Source organism: Tinamus guttatus, unplaced genomic scaffold (genome assembly GCF_059628265.1).
Source record: "Tinamus guttatus ecotype Peru unplaced genomic scaffold, ASM5962826v1 Tinamus_guttatus_pri_ptg000213l, whole genome shotgun sequence".
Taxonomy (NCBI): Eukaryota; Metazoa; Chordata; class Aves; order Tinamiformes; family Tinamidae; genus Tinamus; species Tinamus guttatus.
In genome coordinates this window covers 8922013-8942600 of record NW_028288747.1, presented here as the reverse complement: position 1 = coordinate 8942600, position 20588 = coordinate 8922013, and positions in this window count along the sequence as shown.

Sequence of the window (20588 nt, the reverse complement as noted above, 5' to 3'; positions counted from 1 at the left end):
TGTGGGCGGCTCACAAGCAGGCCTTGCACAGAGTCTCCAACATGCCAACTCTCACCGTTTCTCATTAGAAAACCCTGTGGGCTCAGCAGCAAGCACTGCTGAACTCCTGACTTCTCACTGTTACACAGGCTGTGGTGAAGAAGCCTCATGTAGGACTCCAGTGCGTAATCCAAACATTAACCTGGTTTTCCAGCTGGTTTCCAGCATTCCCAGCTGAGCGCTCTTGCAGGAAATGTGCACCTTGGAGCACAGCCATGTTCATAGTCTGTAATCCCAGCGGCTTTCCTGCCTCGCTGGGGCTGGCGATAGGAGCTGCAGTGCCTGGCACAGGACCCGCACTCTCCTACGTCAGCCTCAGAAAAGCAAAAAGTTTAGGAAAAAACACAAAGCAAAACAAAACACACTGCTGCAATCAGCTGCTGCTCAGCAGCGGTACCGATTTGATCGCCACTCTTCAAAAAGTCAACAGTTTCTGCATACACAAAGGTCAGAAAACCTTTGTTTCAGCCAGCACAAATCCCATCTGACTTTCATACTGCAAGAAATGTAAAGCTCAGAGTGAAAAATAACTGTCAAGATTCAAATTTTACATGATTTCAGCTTGGCGCTATAAGTTCTGGAGTCAGGTCTATGGGGTAAGTAGTTTTAGATGAAACAGTCCACCTTCAGAGAGTCAACTGCTGAATTTCAGTTATCTTGCTAAAGCCCAGCAACAGTACCCCAAGCAGCTATACATAATCCCTGGCAACATCACGAACAAAGAAAAACTGTTGAGGACACGTGGGACTAGATTAGGATCTACGCTAGCAGAACAGGAAATGGAAATTTTGCGTTCAGATTTGGGAAATGAGGCTTTAGGAGCATCTCTTCAATAAGCAATATTTACATGGAGCTCCTTTTGCAAACGGGGGGACTGCTCTACCAGAGGAGAGCTGGCAGCCGCAGCCCCAGCTCTCACCACAGACCTCATCTGCCAGAGTTTGTATTCATAACTCGTCTGCTAGTCATATTTCTCCAAAAGTTGAGTTAGCATTTCTAGGATGTTTCCAAAACAAACACCAATCAGTCTTGGTCTTGGATCATGATAGCTCTTGCACTTCTTTCAGGACATACTGGACTGACAGCCCAACTCATGTCATCTAATTACTCTCACAAACAATCTTACCAAATCTGCTCTGACTCAGTATAGGAAACTTCACATTCTTACACATAAGCACACAGGAAAGACTCCCATATTTTAAAATAATTAACTAAAGACACAGCATTTGCTGAAAGGGACTGAAAAGACAGCTCTGTCCTTATGCTGCTCAAACCAGATGTATCAACATGGCTCTGCTATAGATACACCTTATACTTCCATACCATAGGGCTAGAACAAGTATATCAAATATGTCACTGCCTGTTCCAGGAGGACAGACATTTATCATTCAGAGAGGTGAATGAAAGCATTTTTCTATGTTAAAAATAAGAAAAATCTCAATTACACTTATGAGGTACAAAACTATGTTCAAACAGAAAGGAAAGGATGCTTTCTGGATGATCAACACACATTATTTTCCAGTCAGAGTGGGTTGCTTTTCAGACCAGTGCCTTTTTTACTCCATTTTAAGTAGGTGGGATACACTGCATATTTATTGGTACTTAGTAGACTTCAGTTTATGTAGTTTATAAATATTTAGAATAGAAAGTTCACAGAACTCTGTTCTTTTAGACATGGCTCAAAAACATAAAGCACTTTAGAAAAATAAAATCATTTTAAATCTAGTTTATACTTGGATAGCATTTTTTTTTAAAATGCTATTTCAGGTAGCACAGTAAAACTGCACCATAAGATGAAAAAGTTTTGAGGGGGAGAAGGGAGTCTAAAACAAGGATTGAGATTGAAACAATTTTAAGAAAATTTACAGGAAACTCAGCTAAGTGAACGCCAAAAGTTTTCCAATGAGCCAAGCCAAGTTCAATATAACCCAATCTAGGGAACATCAGAGGAACACTCAGAGCTTTGCTATGATTATCTGTGTCTGTGCCTCCACACATAGCCCAATTTTCAGTGTAGTGTGACTTAGCAGGATGTTCAAAAATAGATCCCAAACCTTCCACTTCACATTAAAGCCAAGTTAAGGATCCTATTATGGCGACCAGACCATATGTTCTGGACAGCAGGGCAAGGTATTGGTTAGGTGGGAACTGCAGTTACTCACAAACCCAGAAATACCCAAATAGTTATTACCTTCTAGCACATCATGTGTTACAGCTGTGCTGCCAATGGCTTCTAGCAACACCATGGCTTAAGGCACTGTTGTCCCCACCCTCAAAAAACACAGTGACAATTAACAAGCCAATTCCCTCAATTCAGGGACTGGGGGAAGGCGGTGGGACCCCTTCAAAGCTTCCTGGGCTCTTGTGATGCCTTTTGGAATTACACTCGCAGCAAGGAGTCACACACACCTCTGCAGGGGAACAAAAATAAACAGTTACACTTAAAATAAGTTTTCCCCCCACTCTTCCCTCCTCCTGCTTTCTCATCGTTTTGATAGATGTATTCTTTGGCAGCTTTCAACTCACAAAAGGAAAACAGAGGACACAGATTAAGTTGGTGGTTCAGTGTAGACAGATGAAAGGCCAGAAATGAAGCCAAGGAATCATAAAACTCCCCAGACTGATTGCCGAGAAGCTCTGCTTGCTGCCTGAGCTTACATGCCTGTGTGTCTTCACAAGCTTTTCTGCAGATTAGAAGGGTGACTTCGCAAGCTCTCAAGGAGTAGCTCATCCTTCTTCCTCACCTTCCAGGGTTCACCCAACCAGGGTGCTGGAGGACCCCCCTATTGTTGCAGACATCCATGAGAAAGAAGGTTTCTCATAGAGACAGGCCTACTAGAAGGTTTCAGAATGAAACCCAGGTGGACATGTGCTTTGCAGAGCCTAGTGCAATAAGGGGAGAGCAATAGTGATCATCTGAGCAACCAGAGGCCAAATACGAGACTCTGGGCCAGTCAAGGCTTATTTTAGGTCTGGAAGATAAATTCTTCCTTGTACCAAGTGTCTCGGTGCAGGCTGTGGCTGCTCAGAGGTCCATGGTCCCAAGGGAACAACCCACCCAGGGAGAGCTGTGAAGACACCAGCCAAAGCAGGGACAAGCCTTGCATCCAGTCACAAGCAGTTTGGGTCTTTGAAATAGATGGTGAAATAAATACTTGGTATAGATTAGCAAGTTATGCTTCTTAACCTACTACTAATAACTTACCAGGAGAACAAGAAACAACTTCCTCTCAATAAAATTCATTTCTGAAGTGTTCACCTCAGCTTTGTAGCAGCAGAGACTTTCACAATTTAGTTTCTAATCTATTCCATGAGACTGTGGCAGTGCTTCGCATAGAGGATTTCCTTGGCCAGAAGCGCCACATTTGAAATTCAAATATTACAGTCCTCCCAGTTCTGACTTCCCTTTCAGGAAATACTTGAGCCTCCCAGACTTAAAATTCCCCACTTTAGGAGGCCTGGCAAAATACAAGGAATCCAAAATTGTGCATGCAAACTATTGAAAGCGTGAATGCAAACCACTGACAGGACAGCTACATTGGCATAAGCTCCTTCAGCAGCAATAGTTGGTACAGCTCTTGTTTCTGAGTCCAAAGTGCTTGCTGTATCTCAAGTGTATTGTTTCTGTTGTACAGATAGGGAAATTAAGGCAAAAGGAAGCAGCTTCCAACCTTGCACAGGAAAAGGGCAGCAGAGCAGACAGCATAAAGTCAGTGTCATTAGTACATTTTTCATTGCAATTCTCTAGCCTTCAAACCCATTTAATTGCTCCTACGGGCAAGAAATAGCTCGGTGAGGAATTTTAGTTAAGAGAGGTTTAGCTGCAAATTTTCCTCATGCAATGTGGCTTATCTTGATGTGCTGTTACAGCTCGCTCAGCATAAAGAGAATCAGGAAGAATAAATACAACAGGACCTAATGCATTAGCCTGCTGGTAAGGCTGCCCCACCATTCAGCAGGACAATCTGACAGGGTTAGTCTGGAAAAGAAACAAACGCAAACCAGAATCTTTCATTACACTCAGTCTGCTGAAGCTGTACTGTATTTTCCACTAAGGATATCTTCACAGTGACAGCATAATAAGTTGGTATGAAAAATAAAGTTGTAGGTACACACAGGCATACATAGAATTGCACATATAAGTTTCCAGTAACATACTCAAATGAAAATGGAAACAAGTCAACTTGACAACTAGCCAATATAAGAACTAAAATAAGTTTTAGCTCACACACCTATCCCTGCTTTCTCCGCCAAGATTTGCCTTTGCCATCATTTTTTCCTATTTTTTTTAAAGTCTCTTCTGTTTCTGTGTTAAAACATGCAGAAATAGGAAAAATTACTAAACACAATCACTATCTGGGCAAAACTTTACAACATCTACAACCAAAGGGTGATATCCTGGTATTATTGAAGTTGACAGTACTCAGATTAGCAGAATCAGGTTTTTCCCCACAGCAATTCAAATGCTGCAAGTAAATAAAATAGTGTAGAAAAGCAAAAAGAAAAACTGAAATATGTTTTTAATCTTATCTTCTTCCACCATTAGCTCCAAGTCAAGTACAAGCGGTCCTCCTTTACCACAGTATCTCTAAGGAATAGGGCTAACACCTAATTTTGAGGAATTCCAGTCTTTGTAAGGGCAGCTCATAGTCTGAAGAGTGTTTTCAGGCATGAGGAATGTTTTCATGTCTGAATCATGAAGCTATAGAGAAGTTGAGGTGACTTGGTTGGCGTTGTGCTGAACAGCACAGTCACGCTCTGCTGTAGTCACATTCCACTCATGCAACAGTTTTGACCCTTCAAACATTTAGCCTCCTCAGGTTAGCAGCCTCTATCTCAGGAATCTACTGTTTGCAGAACGAATCCTCTGGAAGAGCAGATGAAACTTGGAAAAAGCAGAGCCCAGCCCACGAAGCAGGATTACACCTTTAAGTGCTTTGACAGCGCTAAGTGTTTTCTTCCTGCTCAGGAGGCTTGTTGGCAGCGCAGGCCGACCTGCAGCCTCTCATGTCTTTAATCACGGGCTTCTTGCCATGGCTTGTTCAGGAGCTGCGCGTACGTTCCTGGTTAATATTAGCCTTTCCTGCTCGCACGAGGGGAGATGGAAGCAGCAGCCTCCAGCTCCCTGGGCTGGTTTTGGGTCACAGGGAAGGTCTAGGGGAAATGGTGTTATTGCAACCCGGGCAGGCAGAAACAAGGCCTCGGCTCGCACGCAGCCGAGGGGCCCGGCCTCGGCAGCAAGCGCCCAACATCCGCCAACCTCTCATACAGCCCCCCGAGCTGTCAACATCATCTCACTCACTCTTTCCCCTGCAAGAAGGTTGGGTAGACTCTGACCATAAATCACAGGCAGGAGAGGCAAGAGAACCTAATTTTAAATCTTGCATAACAGGCAAAAGTGAGAGACACTGAGCGAAGGTACTGAATATCTTGAAGTAACTATTAAAAAGATGCTGATCTCCTCAGAGACCGTTTTTCCCCCCTCTGGGCATCATAATTCAATAGACATCAGCCACGTTATGGGAAACGGTTCATTCATTTATTGCCCATAATCACGGCAGGAGCACAATTTTTCTGATAAACTCAGTATGAAAGTGGCAAGAATGAATAAAATATAGTCCAGAACTCCTGCAGATGCATTAAAGATGACATCTTAGCTCAGAGGCTCTCCCAGAGCATCCAGTCAGACTGTACTAGTCATGTCACTTTGCATTATTTGACATGATGCCATATGTGACTGATAAAACCAGACAGACATACACAACAATAATGTAACCGTGCCTCCAGAAAATGGCAAAATTAGTCCCTTGTGACATTGTGACCAAGTAAATTAAAGCAAGTGGGGAAAAAAAGACGTTGTGTACACATACCCTGCTGCCTGGCATGAAATTATTCACTGATTCAAGTCTTTTTGCAAGCAGCCAACACTAATCTAATAAGTAATAAATATTAAATATTCCAATGAAATTAAGATAAACTGTCCTTTTGTACTTACAAAGGAAGGCTGGACACAAAAAAAAGTGTCCTGTTGACCTTTTTTTCCCCCCTCACCCTTCTGTCATGGGGCAGGAGGAGTAGACTAGGTCTGCTACAGTACAGCATGAAGTCCCTCATTATGTCTTGCTTGAGAGGTTGTTACGCTTCAGATTAGAAGGCATTTCCTCCAGTTTCAACATGGGGTTCTTGCTCCAAGCCCTCCAGGTGGGAGCTGCGAGTCAGCAGGACCCACACATGGCTGACCCGCCGGCGCGGGCACCTCACACAGGGAACACGGCAGCATCACTGTTCAAGAAGGCTACTACAATCAGGAGCTAAAGCCTTCCACCCTTCATGGCTTATTTTAACCCAGTTCTCTTTTGTTGGGAGCAAACTGCCACACCAGATGAGAGTGAAAGGCCAACTCCCGCCCTTCAGCATCCCTGGCCCACACCCCCTGCTATGTTTGTAGGACCAAAGACTGGTCTAGTTGCTTCTGTTAACCCTACATTCTCACTTAGGCCCGTTGAGACACAGATTTAAAAAAAAAAAAAAATGCAATGTATAAATATTATTGCCATTAAGTGGAACCGTTATTGACATTAAATCTTTCTATAAAAGCTCTTAGAGTAGACTTCACAGATACCAGATTTCATGGAAATCCTTTACGCTGTCAAGCACTATTTTGGGTAATATAAACGCTCAAAGTTCTTTGTGCACTTAGGCACCACACAGCACTATTAGTCTGGCCCATCTCTAGCATTTCCCTATTCTTCTCCAGTTCTATTGCAGTTGCCCATTTTCATCTTTAAAGAAGTAACAACAAACAAAAGCAGTAGGACTAAAAGCAACCAAGCTTGGAATCTGCTTCAAAGAGTTTTAGAGAGTTTGTTCTCAGAAATTACCAAAACTTTCAGGCACAAAGCTTGAGGGAAAAAGCATTTGTTTAGCCCCCATTAAAGGCCCAAGGCTTTTAAGCCACTAAAATTGGGAGTCTAAAAGCTCAAAATCTCTTGCTCTGAAGGAGCAGCATTGTCTTTGGTACAGAGAAGTAGCACTCTCGTCAACTCATCTGCAGGATGATTTAAAAGTGTCCAAGAAACCTCCTTTCTCACACACTCACAGCATCAAGAGCTTTTCACAGCAGGATTCCCCAGAGAGGCCACCCGCACAGAGCTTGCTTTACCTTTGGGAGACATCAGGAGCGAGCAGAAGCAGCAGGTGGAAAGGACACGCGTCCACAGAGTGCTGCTTGCCAGAACATCTTCCCTTGCTGAGGCTCAGCACATGCAAGGTTCACCTCTCTGTGGCTGTGGGGATCCAGCACCAAACTGCCTCTCCCTCCACTCCTGCTCAGGTCCCTATAGACAACAGCAATTATTGTTGGTCAGCAACCAAGTTATTTAAATAGCAGAGAACTATGTAATAGTTTTTAAGGCTTCACGCACACCACAGGTGTCAAAATCCAGCAATGTGATGCTCCTTGGGGGACAAAATTATGTCTTTAAAAGCAAGGTAGGAGGCTCACATAGAGGCAGAACTACATTTACAGGCCAGAATTTGAAGGCCAGTTCTTGCAAGACTAAGTTCTCAGGTGATAACAGCTGAGCCCTGAAATTATTTAATCTCTGTAAGACTAAAGCAATTTCTTTGTGGTCCTTTGTCAGAATACAATCTTGTAATTTACACACATGTACAGAGTTTTTCCATAAAATCCCTTAGCTCATCTAGTGCAGGAGGATGAGAGAGAGGAGGGAAAAAAAAAAAAAAAAAAAAAGGAAAGAAAAGAACAGCTGCAGAAACACAGGAGAGTTAGATACATTAAAAAAAAAAAGAAAGAAAAAAGATGTTTGTATAATCCAGCTTCTGCAGAAAATAACTTACTTTGAAAGATGAGGCAGGGGATTGCAGGCAAAGAAAAAGTTCGTTTCACAAGCAACAGAGTAGAGTATCAGCCAGTAAGTCATTATTACTACTCACTTCTTCCTTGATAGGGTAGTAGATTAGCTGAAATAAACCTTTCATTGGTGAGTTACTACATCATCCATCTTTTTAGGTACCTGACCTAAATTTCTTTGTGCAACACAGCTGCTTGCTTACTGCGTTGCATGAGCACTTGTAGAGTAGACCCAAAAATGATTTTTTGACTTTTATGTTCCTTTGGCCATCTTCCCTTTTACAAGGCAACTTTTAAACACACATTGATTTCAATGGAGCATTGCAAAAATAATTTTGGTTATGTTTGTGAAATACCAGATTACCCTAATGACAAGCACCAGAGTAAGCCATGGAGAAACTAGTAGTTTTAACTTCAAAGCAGAGTTCAAACACCATGCAGCAAATAAGGCCAAGGGCCACATACTGCATCAGAAGGTATAATATTATTGAAGCAAGAACCATCCACTGTGGAGAGGAGAGAGAGGGTTTTACATTTGTTTGGTTAAACACTACCACTTACTCACACTTACAGCAGAGCTGAATTAATAGCACAACACAGTTTGGCTCTTGGCAGAGCCTCAGTGCTTCATTTTACAAGCTTCATTACATTCTTCTAATATTTCTTCCAAGTAAGCATTTCATATAAATATCATAACTTTTTTTCTCCCCCTTTTAAACAAAGAAATTCTTTGCTATTGGGATATAACACCCCACTACCTACTGAACATCTGGTCTTGGCAGAGCTGCCTGTAGAGCTTTGAAGTCACTGTCTTAAACCAATTCAATGACTTCACTAGATTAACACTGAAGTAACACATGGTCCTTGCTTCTCCAAGATGCCCTCCCAACCTGACAAGACACTTACTTACTTACTTACTTACTGCACCCAGCACAAGAAAACACACCAAGCTGAAAAAGGAGCACCAACAACCACTTCTTAATACTTGCAGTACAACAAAACCTCACAGAGGCCTGAGGGGGCACATGCTGATAAGAGAGGGCCATCCCAGAGCACAGCTGTGTAGCATACGTATTTTACAAGGGCCTGATGACTCCTGATTGCTCTCTAGTTCCTTCATCTGGTTGTTGCACAGGACCCACTTTGGAGGCTCTGTAATGCATACTCTGGAGGCAGGGGAACTGCCACTCACATCTCTCTAGCAAGAGCTTTGGAGGAACTATTACAGCCATGTTTTTCCTTTCCTTACCCTTGTCAAGTTGTGCTGTAATGTCCTAATAGCCGTTCCTAACAGCGTCCCAGTCGGCAGGCACAGCTGACTAGCAGTCACAATCTCCTCTCTCTGCTGTGGTCAATGACTGCAATGACGTTGCTAAAATAAAGGCACAGATGCCATGTAGGAGCTGCTCCTAATGGGTAGTTATGAAGTGAAGCTGTGCCTTTGAAACTCCTCACAGAGCCATAGAATCATTATGGTCGGAAGAGACTGAGAGACCAAAAGACCTTCAAGATCATTGAGTCCACTGTAAACCCTCCAACACCAGGCCTGCTAAACCATGTTAGTAGACAGAAAAGAAAGGCCCTTTTTTTCATGCGGTGAAAAAAAAGGTGCTAGAGTACTTCACCAGCCCTCTGGTGGACAATTCAGCTGCCCCGACCTGATGACCTGGGTTTAGGTCTGCTGCTTTCCATAAACTGGGCTCTCTCAGCCCCTGGCAGAGCTCACACAGATGATAAGGGAACAGGGCATCTTCCTTAAAGTGCCCTGGCTTGGATATTTTGCAGATACAGCCACCTAAGTCTTTCCTACCTCCTGAGAGGGTCCCTGTGCAAGAGCAGTGTTCAGTCCTTCTGACTCCTCAGTAGCACTAGATAGACAAAATATCCCCAACTGCCAAAACTGCCTCAAAACGCTAAGAGAGTGACCCCCTCCATGAGAGTGGCCAGGAGCCCATCAGATACAAGTCTGGCAGGGATCCAAGTGATGGAAGGGCACAGTCCTGGCTCTTCTGGATGACCATAGCCAGTACCATCGATGCATAAGCATTTATAAACTGTGCTGTTCGGCAGCTCTGCCCTACTGCAAAACAACAACAGGGTCAATGCAGCACTTCAGAGTCAGGCTAGAAGCACTGAGCTTTTTTCTTGTCTAGGGAAGACCACCCAAAATCCAAGCACTAATCAATGATGGTACATGCATTAAGGAGTTGCCAGGTTTGAAAGAACTGCTTACACTAGATTGTATATGTTTTTTCTCTTTAAAAAGATAATCAGATCTGGCAATAATTTACTAATGGGTGTTGCTTAAAAATATAAGAGGAAAGAGAATTTGTGTTCTTCCTCAGTTCTTTGAATAATTTCCCATTTAACAGCTACGGGGGAAATATCATTTGGAAAATATACGTATCAGTTGTGAAAAATTCACAACATCCTTTTATAGCAACAAAGACTAAGCATGAATGGCAACCTCTACATGTACCAGACGTGTTTGTGGCTTTTTACTTTTTGATGTTAGTATTCTTTCTGCTGTCAAGTCAGGTTTTGAGAAAATGTAAGTCATAGATCGTAAGTCTGATATTGTTACTTCATGTTCCAGGCCTGAAAGCCCACAGACATATGGCACTGGAACAGGCCTAAAAAGATCATCTAGACTATTCTCCTGCACTATACACAAAGCAGGGGCTGCCTAACCTTCCCCAGCAGGCCTAGTCCAACCTGTTTTTAAAAACCCTCCACTAAAAGTGATGTTATTCCATTTAAGATTATGCTGTAAGCTGGAACATGCTAATCTTTGCAAAACTTTATCAGCAGAAATTTAATATTTTCCTGAAGATCATTAATGACTTCATTAGATAGCGCTGTACTTAACAGTGGTCCCTATGGAAAAACACAATCCATAGTCCATTTAGTTACCATTTGCTTTTGATGACTACATTTTGCAATCTGTCAGCTAGCCATTTCTTGTCACTTATTAAATGCCTTGCTAGCTATCCCGTAGCACAGCTTTGTAATTAGAATGCTATGTGGTGCTAATATGCTACAGAAGTCCACGGTATCAGATATCTGCTTGAACTGGCCTCAGCTCTTGAGCTCTGATATCAGGAGCGTTTAATAAGTCTTATTTTTTTTCCAAAACCATGCTGACTATTTGTAATTACAGCTCTTCCATTCTCTCTTCCTTACATTCCTGCATAGGCAGCTGAGACAAGTGATAACAAGCTAACCAATTTATAATTATTTACTCCCATTTTTCTAATCACAGCGCAACTTTAGTGCTCTGGTGGGATTTTCAAGACATAACAGAAGCTACAGGCAGTGGAACTGGGATCCCTTCAGACAACTGCTTAATGAGCCTCTACTGCAGCTGAGCAGGGACCACAGCAGTGGAGCAGATGAGACCAGATTCGTGTCATAGAATCACAGAATGCTTAAGGTTGGAAGGGACCTCTAGAGATCATCTAGTCCAACCCCCCTGCACATGCAGGGTCACCTAGAGCACGTGGCACAGGACTGCGTCCAAGTGGGTTTGGAAGATCTCCAGAGAAGGAGACTCCACAACCTCTCTGGGCAGCCTGTTCCAGTGCTCTGTCACCCTCACTGTTAAATTTTTTTTCCTTAAGTTCCTGTGGAACTTTTGGTGCTTCAGTTTGTGGCCGTTTCCTCTAGTTCTGTCAGTGGCCACCACTGAAAAGAGGCCAGCACCATCCTCCTCACTGCCTCCCTTGAGGTGCTTATAGACACTGATCAGATCCCCTCTCAGCCTTCTCTTCTCCAGGCTGAACAGGCCCAGCTCCCTCAGCCTCTCCTCATAGGGCAGATGTTCCAGGCCTCTGATCATCCTTGTGTCCTGTCTTGCTTTTCCACTCTCCTCATTCCCAGGTGCTTTGTGACCTGGCAGTGCCGTAGCTGCTCTGCAGTGCAATTTGTCCAAGCTCCACATGTTTCATGGGCTCCTTTCTTGCCAGTTCATGTGTGTGTGTCTGGCTGGCTGCATGGAAACCCAGAGCCACGCAGGGCCGCCTGCCTGGCCAACACAGGCGTGCGGATTTGGCCACAGCCATCTGTTGCCAAGGAGAAGAGGTAATTGCTGAGTTTTCCTTAATGAAATGAAAGCATTAATAGGGTCTCTCTCCTCTGCCTGAGTGTTGATTTTCACGAAAGCTCAGGAGTTAATATCTTTTGAAATACCACCTCTGCCAAATTGGTGAGAATTTGTCTGTGGTGTCAGAATTATTGGGCAGGAGCTGGCAGGCTGAGATCATTTAAGCCTTGTTTCTGTAGGAAATCAAGATGAAAACTTTCCTTCCTCCTAAAAGCTATGTTATTTTACATCCCCCTGGTTACTGACAAACTGAAAAGCACTTTACTGTTCTCATGGGAGATCCAAGGACAGCCTGCCACTGCTCTTAAAACACAATAAATACTATCAAATCCTTTTTTATCATTAACAACGTAACCATTGACAGCTATTCAGTACCTAAATAATTGCTTAGGCTGAGTTTTTCCCAAGTTTAACATCGCTTCCCAGTGCTCAGCTCCCAGCTCCATGTGCTCCCTTCTGTGGATCCTTCAAGGACCAACCCTTGTTCGTCAGGAAAGACGAACCTGGCACCCAAGTAGGCCCACAGAGCCCAGAAGGAGAGGCCTTAAGGACAGGCACCGCAGAGCCCCTGTCCTTTGTGCATTTGCTCTTGAGGTCCTTTAGAAAACGTGACCCCAAACAGCAAGCACTTTATTACAAGAAAATTATTCAGTGAGTCATGGTGGGACTTTGGGATGGTGAGGAATACAAAAGGCACTTTCTGACGGCAAAAAATGTGAAATCCCGAAGATAAACAAAATTTCTTCTATTGTGCAATGAAATTTGCTTTTAAAATTCAACTAGGCCTTTCAAAATATTTCAACCCCCTTCCCACCCTGCTGTGCTGCCACAATTACAGCAGAAAGCAACTGCAAAAAATGAATAGTTGTTGCCAATGCTGTTTCTTATTTAGACCACTCTTCTGCCCGAGTTTTCCTGATAGAAGCAGAACACTAAAAAAAGTTGAATTACGACATATCAAAGAAAAATGTTGAATTATGACATATCAATGACTTTTTTCCTATAGCAAATTAAAGAATTAGATGTCATTCACCCCATGTAAAATGCTTGCTGTTCTGGGACTCTCCTAGTCCCAGTGTGGCATCATCAAAATGCTCTTCCCAAAGCAGGTCTGGTCTCCATATAGCAACCCTTAAAGTAAAACAGATTATGTAATGCATTTTTCAGAAAGGGCAAGAGCCAGAATATTCTTGACTTGAAGGACAAGCAGTAGATCTGTAACGCTCCTAAGTGACAGACCATCATGTCTGAGAGCTCTGAACTAAAGCAAGCCTCACCTTGGAAAATAAGTCTTTTTGATTCAGGACTGCGTTTAGAAAATTCCTTCTGTAGGAAGGAATTCTCCCCTAGGATTCAGGGAGTCAGTTATGTGCTACAAAATGATTTAAAGTGATGGCATAAACTTGAAGTTTACCAAATATGCAGTGTGCATTACCTGTGAATTTCTAGCCATTTTTGAGTGAAAGGCAGGACATGCCCCATGCTTTGCACTTAGTTATATTAAAGCCTCTATCAAAGTCATGTGCTATGGACACACAAGGGCCTTTTTTCCTAAGGAACTCTACAAAAGCCTCTTGCCATGATGGATGACTTATCTTCTGATTGCACAAACAGTGGACATGGACATTTTGGGGACATAAGCATGTGCTTTCAAAATGTTCCAGAGATCAACATAAATGAAAATACAGAAGCATTATTTTCAAACATTGGTGGTGAAAGCTAAGATCCTAAGATTTAGGTTCCCAAATAGGAAACATACAGGAAAGGTCAATCTTGATATTAAGCATCCAGGCTATGTTCTACAAAATGATCAGTAATTACTATGAAACTAAAATGTCAGCATTTTTAGCAAAGTAATTAGTAGGTTTGTCTTAAGTATTAGCTTCCATAGCATCTTTCACAGCAACAAGAGCCAAGTGACTCCGCAGTGGGACAAATGAATGTATAAGATAAGATGCTTCTGTTGATGAAAGGGTTAACTATGCCCTTCATGTCTCCCTACAAATTCTGAGCACTGGGGATGACTGCTGTGCTGGAGAAGGTGTAGCATATCCGGCTATTAAAATGTGCCTCCTGAACCCATTCTCAAAATCCACCTTCAGCAAGCGCTGCTGCTCTTTCTCATGGGAGCCAATTGGTTTTTGCTTAGGTTTTCCTCTTTCCCTGCTTGCTTAGGCTCGGACCCAGAAATCCACATTCCCTAATCCCTCTTCCAGGCAGTCACTCATTGACTTTGTTTCCTCTTCTCCAGAAATAGAAACAAAAGTTAAGGGAGTGCAAAGCAATAAGGAGTAATCAGTAAGAACACCAAGCATTTGTGATGGTCTCAGCATTCAACTAAAGAGGCAGAGACTTTCCTTCAGCAGTATCCTAGCAAATGCAGTTGTTACAATAAATACTGCTGTTTGTTTTAAAAATAGGAAGAATTTTGCAAACATTAGGATTATTAGACATCTGCTTTTGTGGAATGGAAATCAGAGCTTGCAGGCCATTATTTTTTCCAAGACCCATCAAAAGACTCAAAATGCTTTACAGAAGAGGCAGCTTCCTTTGCAGATGTGGACACCATGGTGCGGGAGCCCACGGGCACTGCTGAAGGCAGAGCCCAGAACTGGAGCCCACAGTAGCTAGCCGAGGAGGAAGAGGGTGGCAGGGAGATCTGGGGTATGGAGATAGGAAACAGCTTAGTGCACTCAGAGTAGCAAGATCAGAATCTTACGTAAGATAAATGGCATTTTGAAGCTTTTAAGTCAAATTGCAAATTAAACTGGTTAACTGATTAGTGCTATAGTTAGTAAGGAATGCACTTGCTTAAAAAAAGAAGTTATAACATCTGATCAAAGCTGAGTGTGGTGAAATGGCACTGACTGGTTTCTCCTCCCTGCACTGACCTGACCCACAGCAACCCAAAGGCCTGAGAGAGGGAGCAAAAAGGAAGGGCCTGTTCTTGCTCCTGTTTATTTGTAAACTGAGGTGATACAGGTGGGATGAGACCTGATCTAATCCAGAGCAGACTAAGGGAGATCAAGACATCCCTTCTCCCACCTTCCCTGAGCACTGGTGAAAATGAGGGCACACTTTCAATCCCCAGTTAGTGGGACTCGCCTTGCCGGGGATTATGGAGTGGATAAGAGGGATCTTGTAATTCTTTTTATAGTCTCGTTAGCTAGGATAGGACACATGCGCCTAGAGACATATGTGCCCCATGCAGTTTACCTTCACCCCAACCTGCTTCAGGCCCATCCCTGCAAGTCTGAGGGCATAAATGGGTGGTCGTGATGGATCAAGACAAAGCACCACGTGAGCTCTGATACGGTACAACCACAGGCCTGGCTCCTTCCCCTGCCAAGGCTCACACATACTCACATTTCTACATATCAGCTCGTTTCTGTGTAAAGCTGTGGGCATTATTCCATTACAGGCTGTCTTCCAACATGGGGCTATTGCACTAGGCAGCCAGCAGCTGAATTCCTAAAAGTATTAACAAGGAACATGTCAGTGCCCACATATAGAGAGACCAGCTAGGCCTCATGTTGGAGCCATGATCTTTTTAAGCGTGAATGACCGGCTAAAATGCCCTTTGGACCCAGGCAGCTGTTTGCCAGCCTACGCCGAGCTTTGCTGCCCAATACCTTAAGCCCGCCCTACCCAAGCCTCCCTCCACGGCAGTACCACCCTAACGCCTCAATCAGGGAGAAAAGGATTGGAGAAAAGGATTGCAGAGGCCATGTGCTTCCTCTTGGATGCAGATAAGCAGTTCCTATTGATTTCCATGGCATATTGCTATGTTTAGGTCCTCCTCATTTTCTAGAGGTAAGGGGAAGCCTTGTAAGCTGTCAACACGTGATGAAAGGATCGATTTTGGAGGGATTTTTGCAGTGCAACATATATCTGTATGGAAACCTGCCATCACCCTGCAGAGTCATCTACAAAGACCCCTGGGCAGGCAACACCTTTTCCTAAAACATTATGTACTTGCTATTGCACCCTTAAACGCTGCCTGGAGCGTATCATACCCTGTCCTTTCTCTAGCTGCGAATGGCTGCAGTAGCCTCTATAAGCACGCAGAATTTGTTTCTACCTCTTGCTTTCCCATCCCATCCCATCCCTGGTTTTCCACTCCGGATAAATGAAGTCTCCTTGGATTTTCTCTGGCCCCTTTTGGGGGCATTCTGCTTCCTTGCTTGCTCCTTTCTCTCCGTGCATCGCTGCTTCTCTCGCACAGCCCTCGGCTACAGCAGCATTCCCCTGTACTGCCCCTTGCCAAGTCCCCTCAGGATACAGCTATTATTAATTGCTCAAACAAGGAGCTGTTCTTTTGAGGACAAACTCCACACTGAGCATCAACAAGACCAGCAAGGATAACAACTCCTGCCTGAGCCGGTACCTTGAAGATAAAGGGAGGGCCGCTGCAAAGACTTCCCTCTGTTCATCAGTCACAGGTCGGAAATATCTGAGAGGGTTTTATAAAGTGTGCATAAATTTGGAAAGGCTCGAATATTAAAATGGAAATGACTCTGTTGGATGAGCCATCCTTCAGTCATTGTGCTTGAATGATTGCTACATTTTCAACCATGAAGTCATGAATTTGTCAAAATACGACAAAAATTAGGCATAACATCCATGGTAGTAGAAAGAAAAAAAAAACATTTTAATGACAAGTGGAACATTTATTTACAAAAAGAACATTATGCTGCTGCCAAATGACTCGTCCTATAGACTAATGCAGCTCCACCAACATAGAAGGTTCTTTTAACACCAGATTCTCCAGTGTAATAATAGCTCCTCATTCTTTTAAATATATTTGTTCAAATGCCTCCAAAAGGCTTTGCATATAGCAGGATCCACAGCACTTTAATGACAGCAGGAGATAACAGTGTGGAAGAACCCCACATCCCGAGCTCCGGAGCGAGCCTGCACACGAAGGAAGCAGCAGGACACGGCGCACACCGGGACACCCAGCAGTGCTCGGAGGGATGCAGGGGTCACGCACAAAGACCTTGCAGAAACAAAAAGCAACTGGACTTGCTAAGCAGCCAGTGTGTTTCATCAGATGTAATTCTCACAATTCCCACTCTGCCATTGCTGATACAGAGCAAAAATGCTCTTCTGAGAGGATACATTTATCATACCTGGCGTTTGGCAAAAGCAGTGCTATCCACTCTTATATTTCTAAATGCTCTGCAACAGATTGAATATGGAAAAGCAAAATCTTCCAGTGCAGACATCTACTCTATTTACGTTTCTGTCAGTCCTAGAATTCGGCAAAGTAGAATACAGTTTCCCTGGAACACAGCCCAGGGAAGAATTGGTGAATAGTTTATATTTTATAACAGTACCTTAAGTCTCTGTTATTAGCTATACATTTGGAATAGGACATTTCCTGAATCCTCATTTACTGCCATAGCACTACAGCACTAAATCAAGCTTTAGGTTTTTGTTTGCTTGTTACTTTGGGAATTTTCCTCACTTAAAGGTGGAAAAGAGGGGAAAAATTAAAATAACAAAAGACTCTTGTTTTGAGGAAGGAAATGGGATATTAGCCATTTAATTATATTTGTATATATAAAAATATAGTATATGTGATGAATAAATATATGTGTACCAATTAACACCTACAATTTATTTTGTATGAAGCTTTCTGATTCTCAGTAATGAACAAACTTCTTTTGTGTTTTCCATTAAAGACACTATTAAAATTTACAATGACGAGTATTACAGTATTATTATTTGATGTCTTATGCAAGACTTCTTGAACAGAAATATTGTGCCTATCAAAAGAAAATACTCCCTTGGTATTTTAATTTAAATGCAACACTTTGGATGGCTTGGATTTAAGCATGTTGGATTTCTTTTACTTTGGATGCATTCATTTTTTTTCTTCCTTTTTCTGTAGCCTGCATTCTTTTGGAGTGTCAGGGGCTGCAATTTGTTTCACTGAAGCCAAAAATGTGGTTTTGCTTTGTATACTTAGCACTAGTTTCTATGTAAGATACACACTGGACAAATCTCAAGTAAAGGTCCCTTCCAGCAGAAGGTCAGACGCTTGGTGCCTTTTCCATCTGTTCTGAACTGTGTTGCTGGCAGGCTGTGTGTTGAAAAGGAGCTTTGAGAAAGAAGTTGAGACCTACTTGCACATCTGGAAATGTTGATGGTCAGTTAGATTCTAAAGCATTATGGTCATTCTCTACAGCAAAGATTCAACATACCTTCAAGGCAAAAACAGCGATTTCCAAATGCTCATGACATTCCAGTGGTCATTTGAAATGAAGAGAGAATGGATTTAAAAGAATCTAGCAAATGACCTTACACCCTTCGTGTCCCTGTGTGCTACTTTGCCAGTGTCTCCATTTTTACATTGCTATTGCGATAAGACAAAACACTTTTGTTGTTTTTTTTTCACAGAGACCTAAAATTGTGAATGTGATTTGCATGGTGAGGCACCTCCTGCAAAAAAACACAGAAAAATGATGATAGAAAAATAATCTCAGGCAAAAAGAAGCCCTGTTCTTCCTTGTGAACTTAAAGACAAATGTGGATAAATGGAACAAACAAATTGCTCTATATGCTACTAAGCAAATGAGAAAATATCATGGCTTCCAAGAGGAGTGTATCTACAGAGATAAAATCTCTTTTATTCACAAAGCTGTATGTTTTATGTACACTGCTCCTAGAAGCTTTCTTTTTTTTATTTCAAGAAAGCGTTGTATGTTTATTCAGTCTCCTGGAATACATAGACAGGACATATGGTGAGCATTTTTGGACCATCAATCAGATTCTAGTTCATCAATCAAATCTGTGCAATGTAAATACTGTCTAAAGGAACAAGGTTCTTTCATTTCTTGATATAAATTGCAATATTATTTATTTAAATAGCTGCAGTTTCTACTCAGGAAACATTTTCATTTTTTTCAGTTTGAGCGTTTTAAGAGACATCAGTTTTGAGCAAGGATAGAAAAGTACTTCTAAAAATCAAACTCCCTACATTCCAAAACACAAAAATGAAGACAGTCAAAACCATATGTCACTTTAGCTAACTGTTGGCCAAAATCTCCAAGGCCCTCTGTACTTTCCCAGATAGTCTTTCTTTCATACTAGGATCAGTGATTCTCACTTCATTTTACTTGGCCTGCTTGCTGGGCTCTTTTAATTTGCCTTTGACATTGGAGTGATTTTCCTGAGAAGACTCTATCTAGGTCTGTATCTGATTTGCAGCTAATCTGTTCATCTGGTTTTGCATTATTGAAAGATCTCGTGTTCATGTAGAGCCAACACATTACAGGAGGTCAATGGGTGTATTCTGCAGTCAGCTGAAATCAGGTAACTCCAGCACAGCCGGGTGATTTGGGAGCTGGTGAACTCGGGAGCTGTAAGGTGTTTGCTCAGGCTCCCTCCATTTGGGGACACTATTATGCACCAGAGTGCCAAATAAACTCCAGTTTTTAGAGACTTGCCCTCTTAGATACAGCCAAGCTTTGCACTCTTGAGACGGAACGAAGAATCTGGATTGATAAAATCTTGATGTGTTGGGTGATCTGCTGCTGCCTTGCTGATCTCTGGGGAAGGTGTTTTCCCTCTTTGGGAAGGTTATCTGCCGAGAGAAGTGTAACAGGCAACAAAAAACGAGGCCAGTGGCTTAGCTACCCAGCTCCAGCTGCAAAGGGCTGAGCAGCGGTTTGCTGTGTGAGTGATCCCTTTGGCTTCAGCAGGCCACTTGCAAAGGTGGCTGCAGAGCTGCCAGCTCTCGGCTCACCCTGGCTCGTGCCACTTTCAGTGAATGCAAAGCTCAGGTGATGTTTTCTAAGATGCGGTGTGTGTTTCAGGGAGAAGGGTAAGGCCAAGCCTGGCCTTAGCCTCGAGCTTTACTTCTCTGTACCAAAAGCCTTGTTTTGAGGGTCAGGCTCTCTTGTCCCTCTTCCTCTTTGCACTTTTATTTTAAAAAGAAAAATCTATTAAAATAAATGTGAGTTTAAAGAATGCTGAAAAGCCCTAATGATAACCCTTAAGTTACGGAGTAAACCGTTCTAACACTGTGTAAACTCTTTTTTAAAATGACCACTTGCTGTAAATAATTTGGAGTGTATGTAAACAAGAGGGGTATTTTTTTTGGCGCGCTAGAGCAGTTGTTTGTGAAACGCTCTTCCGAGCCTCTTGAGAAACTGCTGGGGAGACGTCGTGGAGCTGCAGGCAGCGTCCGGCTCCGCGGGGCAGGGACGGCGGAAGACGACACCGGAGGGACCTTCTGCGGCAGTCGCGTCAGGGCCCCAGTCCAAGCCATGAATTGCATAAGAAGCCTCTGAGATGTCCCATGAAGTCATGAGAGAGGAAATCTCTCCTTTGTGCTAGGCTGTCAGTGCTGGAACCAGCTAGGCAGGACACGGTGGGCGCTGCGGGGAGGGTAGCCAGGAGCTCCCGCCGGGACCAAGTGTCTGGTTTTCTCCGTGCACCGCAGCCTGTGTGTGCAGCACGTGGCCCTGTGGGAGCAATTGCAACTAGGGATGGACGCAGCACCATGTAGACATTCCCTGAGGCTTGTGTTTCAGGTGATCTCTTCCTTTACAAGCTATGGATTGA